This window comes from Papaver somniferum, chromosome 2, assembly GCF_003573695.1.
Source record: "Papaver somniferum cultivar HN1 chromosome 2, ASM357369v1, whole genome shotgun sequence".
In the NCBI taxonomy this organism is placed as follows: Eukaryota; Viridiplantae; Streptophyta; class Magnoliopsida; order Ranunculales; family Papaveraceae; genus Papaver; species Papaver somniferum.
The window spans coordinates 111,074,285-111,080,828 of record NC_039359.1 but is presented as its reverse complement, the minus strand read 5'-3'; positions in this window follow the sequence as shown (position 1 = coordinate 111,080,828).

Genomic DNA, 6,544 nt, shown 5'->3' with positions numbered 1-6,544 from the left:
CAATATTTTCAAATGATGTCAGCTTCCAATTGTTTACCCCCACCCCCATTACTCTTTATACTATGAAATAGAAGCACAACTATTTTTGTACAATTCTCTTTTTTTATACAATGCTAACTATATTACATAACTCCCATATATTTCACAACTAACTATAGTAGTTAGCTTCTATGTCTTTCACAATTTTACTCCAGTCTACATAAAAGTAAGCGGCTAGCTCACAATATTCTTTAGTAAAAGACGAATGAACAGTTCGCTTCGCGCTTACCGCACGGCTGCGTGATACATTTGGCCTAGGAGAGTGCTAGTTATGTACACAACATTTTCAGTAGAGACTGTAAAGTTGTACTTTCTAATCTATGTGGACTAATATCAGCTGCAAAATGCATGGAAATTTTGTGCTTTATAGTTCTCGATGGCCAACAACTGCATAAAGGACAAACTGTAAGAGCAAACAGTACGTAGTGTTACTGATGACTAAACCATTATAACAACTCTAAGAGCAAACAATATTGTTACTACAAAAGAAAGGGGGAACAAAATGTCGAGAGAGAAAAATGAGAAGTGAGTAAGAACTTTTCTCGTAACTAGCTACATATTTACTATTAAACCATTATAAAAATTCTAATTTTGTTGATGGTGGATTTTCGACAAAGGACAAAATTGTAAAATCATGATACTGCATGTTTCTGACCCGGCTTCAGGAACGCATGTGACGATTCATATTTTACGACCCGTGAACCGTTTTCGCGATCTCTGATCGAGTACCTTTCAGAGCCACGATGAATATGATTCTCGAAAGGCCTCCCACTCGTTGAGCATTCGATGTTGTGCATTTCATCGTCCCCCTCTATGTAGAAGAACAATTGGGCGATCCTCCATACATGATTATCTGTTGAGAGGGAAGAACGCCTTCAGAACGTCGGCGACACTCGTTGTTCCCTGACTATGTATAGAGAGCGTGTATAGATTAAGGTGACTATCCATACATGATTGTTGAGGGGTCAAAACGCCTTCAGGACGTTAACAACGTGGCGCGTTTTTCCCTGACTATACACATTTCAGAACAAATATGATGCTACAACCATCTCATATTTCAGTTCTACAACAGATTAATTCTACCGAGACATTCGCCATTAAATTCCTAGAAAATAATCTATTATATATCATTACTCCATTCCCTGAATTTCCAATTTCCCGACTAAATTCATGGATTAGTAATAGATGCACAATTCATAATTATTGCTCTGTTTCATGAACAATTCTTCACTGAATTTCATGGATTAGTAATAAATATTCAACAAACGGGCATCTGGTTATCACCGAGTAAGCCCAAACAAAATGATGCAAGTGTACTCAACAATGATGCACAAATGAGCATCCAAATGCACAAACGAGCATTCCAAAATATGGACAAATGAGGAATCCTACACAAAAACAGGAGAGAGAAAATAATAAAAGAGGCGCCTAGGGAGGACCAGGCCCACCGGCCAGCTGGTCACGCCATCGTGGCCGGTCCCCCACGCCTCTCACATTATTTTTCCTATTTTTATTATTTTCACGAACTCATGAAAACTCTCCCATTCCATCAAATTTCCTTGTTTGAGCAAAACTCATGGTTTCTCCATATTTTCACAGTTTCACAAAATTAATAAAATAAGGAAAGGTGTCACGTGGGACCGGGCCACCTAGACGGCCGTCCATGCCCTAGCCATGGCCGGTCCCACAACTTGTAATCCTTATTTTTATTTGTTTAAAACTCATGAAGACTCCTTCATTTAAGTAACTTTCCTGAATTGAACAAAACTCATGATTTCTTCATATTTTCATGATTTCATGAAAAATAATAAAATAAGGAAAGGTGTGCGAGGCCAGGTCACTAGCTGGCCGGCCATGCCCTAGCGGTGGCCGGTCTCACACTTTGCAATCATTATTTTTATAACTACTATTTTCATAAACTCATGAAAACTCCTCACTTGAGCAAAAAATCATGATTTCTTCATATTTTCTCAAATATTGCTCAAACCATGAAAAAGCCGAGAGTCGACATGGTCACACGACCAGCTAACTACTCACGGCAATATTAAATGTTAAAATATCATTATTTTAATATTTACAAAATATTGATAAAATGAGCACACATGCTCATTCAAGCAAAAATCAGGAATTTCAGTCAAGATAAAACTCTTCAGAAAATCCACAATGTTGCTCAAACGCACATAAAAAATACCAAAACTCTTAGGATTGAGACACAAACATCATGGTGATGTGGGCATGTGTCCTTGACCGACCAAGGCCGGATCCAAGGTTTGTACAAAGCCGGTCCACACATATGCTCAATTTCTAACCTAATTTGCTCAATTGCACATATTGGGACCAAACTCTTCCCAGCCGACTAGGAATTTTCTCAAACGACCATCATTGGTCCCGTGACCACCAGGGGCCGGTCCCATGACATCTTGGTCGGTCCCTCACTTCTCCATAAATTAGGTTTTCCACCTAATGCTCAGTCGAGCACTATTTCAACAAATGATTAAACCAGCATTTAATCATTCTTTCACCAACTCGTCAATAAAGGACTTTGGTGCATGCTCACTCAAGCACTCAGGCGCCACATGGTTGTCCATTATCCCGTGTGGTCGATCCTCCCCTTACACGGTAACCCGTTTTTAGCAATTCATCAATTGATCAAAAATTGATCAAAAATTAGGGTTTTGAACAAACGCTCAAAAATCACAAATGCTGAGTAAGTTCAAACACTAATAAATTTATAATTAATCCAGCAATCAATATATTAATTAATTATACAATATTCGGTCATCTACCAATATTTTAATTAATTATTATCTGGTCACACTACCAGTAATTCATCGAATGAGCAATACTTGCTAATCTGTTCAAATAATGAAATCATCAATATCCAACAATTCATCACGTAAGCAATATTTGCTCACATGAGCAATATTTTCTCAGTCCATCATCATGTTGATCTGCTATCAACAGTTACACAAGAATTACACGTCACGGCGAACGTGCTCAATTCAAAACATTTAGAGTATTCGAAAATCATACTCAACTCAACAATATTTGGACTCACCGACTAATCAGTCAATAATAAACCAACTAATACACGTCTGCCTTGCAGACTCCACGTTCGTGAGACATCAATCACGTCACGTGGGGGATATCAATTAGGGTTTTGGTCTGGCGGCCTACGGCACGTGTGTTCATCCACGATGAGAAATGCGCGTAAGTTGTGCAACCGGTTGAGGGAGTTATCAAAGTAGTGGTTGGACGAGTAATCAAGTTCTCACACGACATGGAACTGATTTTACCTCGACTTTCCACTTTCCCACTCCTTCACTCAGGAAACCGTCACACTTACAGGGATCAATGTGTTTACTATTCCAGCAATATAAATAAGTCTCTGAATCCACAATTGAAAAACAAGACAACGTCTAACACAGAATTTTCCGAGTAATCACTCTTAAGAATTCATCAATCTATCAGAACTTATTCAAAACTTCAGCAGTTCACCATTATTGCAGAATCCTTCAACACATCTACAATCCTTGATCAATCATTGATCCCACACAATTCTCAGATTTCCTGCTAGGGATCAACCCGTCTCCCTCCTTGTGACCGAATTGACTCTGGAACGACCATTGACTTGGTTTAGGCCGGAGTCCTACAGATTGATCTCTCGAACTTAAAAGCACTCCCGTGCAGTACATCTGTTTGAGGTTAGGTAGTTTGATCGGTTGAAGAGTCCTGCACACTTGGTCATCTCTTCATTCCCCAAAAAACCAGCGAACCTTTTTCCCATCTACAGATTGGCGACCACAGTGGGAGATTAATATTCTCTCGGTTGAAATTTCACATTTTTCAAAAATGGCTGGTCTTAGGTATGGGTTAGTTAGGAATGCAAACGACGCTAGCACTAGCAACGATAACAATGAGGATATTCCGGAAACCATTCCCTCATCCAAAAATGATGGTGGTGATACTACTCCTCCTCACACCAACATTGAAAATCATCCTCTCTTCGTCCGACGTCCTGAGGAAGCCAGAGAGAATCCGCCTACCATAGATGATCTCATGAAGGTGCAAGAGACTCTTGCCAAAAATCAGACTGACATGGCCGCAACACAGAAGGAGTTAAGCAATTATCTCAAAACTCTCACTGAAAAGATGTCAGAAAAAACTCAAGAAAAGGGAAAGGGCAAAGAAGCAGCTTCAACTGTCGATCCAGAGGTTGTTCCAGTCCATTTGGTCGACGATGATGAAGTCCACAAAGCTGCAGAGAAATCAACATCAAAAGAGCCTGGCGGTTTCATCACTCGTAAAGATCTGGAACGCTTCATGGAGGACCATGGGAAAGGCACTACACTAACTGTCCACTGTCATCAACCTCCGTACCATGTTGCTACACAAAAGATCCCTCTCCCAAGAGGATACACTTATCCAACATTCACACTGTATAACGGAACGGGGAACGCTCAAGAATATGTCTCTCGGTTCCTAGAAGCGCTAGGCGAACATGAGCGCAATCATGTCGTTTGTTTGAAAGAATTCTCAAAATCTTTGTGGGAAGAGCGTACACATGGTACAATAACATTTCACCAAGAAGCATCACAAGTTGGGCAGAAATGGTCTACAGGAAATACTTCTTCGTCTCGGAGCAGATTACTCTTTCCGACTTGGGAAGGATGACTCAAAAGAACACTGAACACCCGAATGAATATGTGAAGCGGTTCAGAGTTCAGGCTTTGGATTTCCATGATCCGAATGTCACCGAACAACAACTGGTTGACTTATGCATCAACGGGATGATCTCTGTCTACAGATCCCTATTGGTAAATCTCTGATTCCAAACTTTCTCAGAACTCCATGAAGCGGCCAAGCGATCAGAAACTACTGCTCCAGCTTTACTAGAAAGGACCAAAAATATCAAAAATCGAAGAGCTGCGAGACACTCGAGTCAACGTCAGGCGGCTGATCAATAAATAGTACAATGTTCAACCCTCCACGAATGTTGCTGAAGGAAGAAAAAGGAAAGCCTAGGCGCAACGTAAGGATTCCTCTCCAGCATCTCATCCTGCGAAAACACCAAAGAAGGACAACCGGTCCAGAAATACACAAGCACTGACTCAGCGTCAACAGAATGATCAAGAAGAGCCATACTTCCCTTTCTCCATTGAGGAAGTGGTCAAGTTAGTGGAGGTATGGATTCAAGATGGTGCTATCAACCTACCTCCCGTCAGAAGAGAGCCAACATATGAGGAAGTGGAGAATCCATGTTACTGCCGCTTTCATAGGTATGTCAGCCACCCAACAAGTGATTACAGAGCCCTGAAACGCATTTTCAAGGAAAAGGACGATTCCAGAGAATTGGGGACTGAAGGAGTGCAAAAGAATCCTCTGTCGATCAAAACTTTCACTATCTCAGAACAACCAGTCAAGGAAGCAGTTCAGTCATTGATTGAGCATGTCTGCGATTGCTTTATCTGTCAAAAGCTCAAAGAGAAGACATGTTCATGGCTTTGAACCACATAGTGTCTGGGAAATGCCTACATGTTCCAGAAGTACTCCCTGAACCTCCAACCATTGACAAAGAGATGTATGACTTGGGACTGCTTACTACACTGCATCTCAAAGAAAACGAATTCAGTAGAGCGCTAGTTGATGTCGGCACTGCCATCAACATCATTCCTTTGAAGACTCTCAGAGATGCAGGCATTACTCGACAAGAAGCTACTCACGCTCCCGTCTCAGTCAGGGATCATGAAGGAGTCTTCAAAGATGCATATGGTTTCATCATCCTCAAGATAAAAACAGGTTCAACCTGGACAGAAACCAAATTTCACATAATCAGAGAAGATCCGGGATACGATATGATTCTCGGGAGAACATGGATTCATGCTGGAAAACCCACTTCAACATCCTAAGCCGCAAATTTCTTTATTGATGAAAGCTCATATCCAGAGAAAGCAGATGATACTCCAGCATTTGAGTATCTAGAGAAAGTCAAAGCCTTGATCACCAGGGCCGACCAAGAGGTATGAAACCGACCCTGGTGATCTTGGGACCAACTGATGGTCGATTGATCAAATTCCAAGTTGTTTGGAAAGAGTTTGAACCCCATATGAATCATGGAAGATTAATTAGGTCAAAATCATGATAGGGAAAGGGACCGGCTTATACAAGCCAAAGGGACGACCTTGGTCGATCAAGGTGGCATTTCCGTGTCACTATATTTCCCGTGACTCAATTATGAGAATTTTGGTATTTTCTGGTGCGCGTTCGAGCAGTATTTTGGATTTTTAAAAGAGTTTGATCTTGACTGAAACTCTCGATTTTTCTTGAATGAGCAAGTAGAACTCTTCTCCTGCGACCAATATTTTGGGAATATTACAATAAATGATATTTTAATATTACCATAAGAATCCCGGATGGTCGTGTGACCATTTGACTTTTTGGCCTTTTGGTAGTTTGAGCAAAATTGGAGAAATATGGAAAAATTAGGTTTTTTTGCTCAAACGAG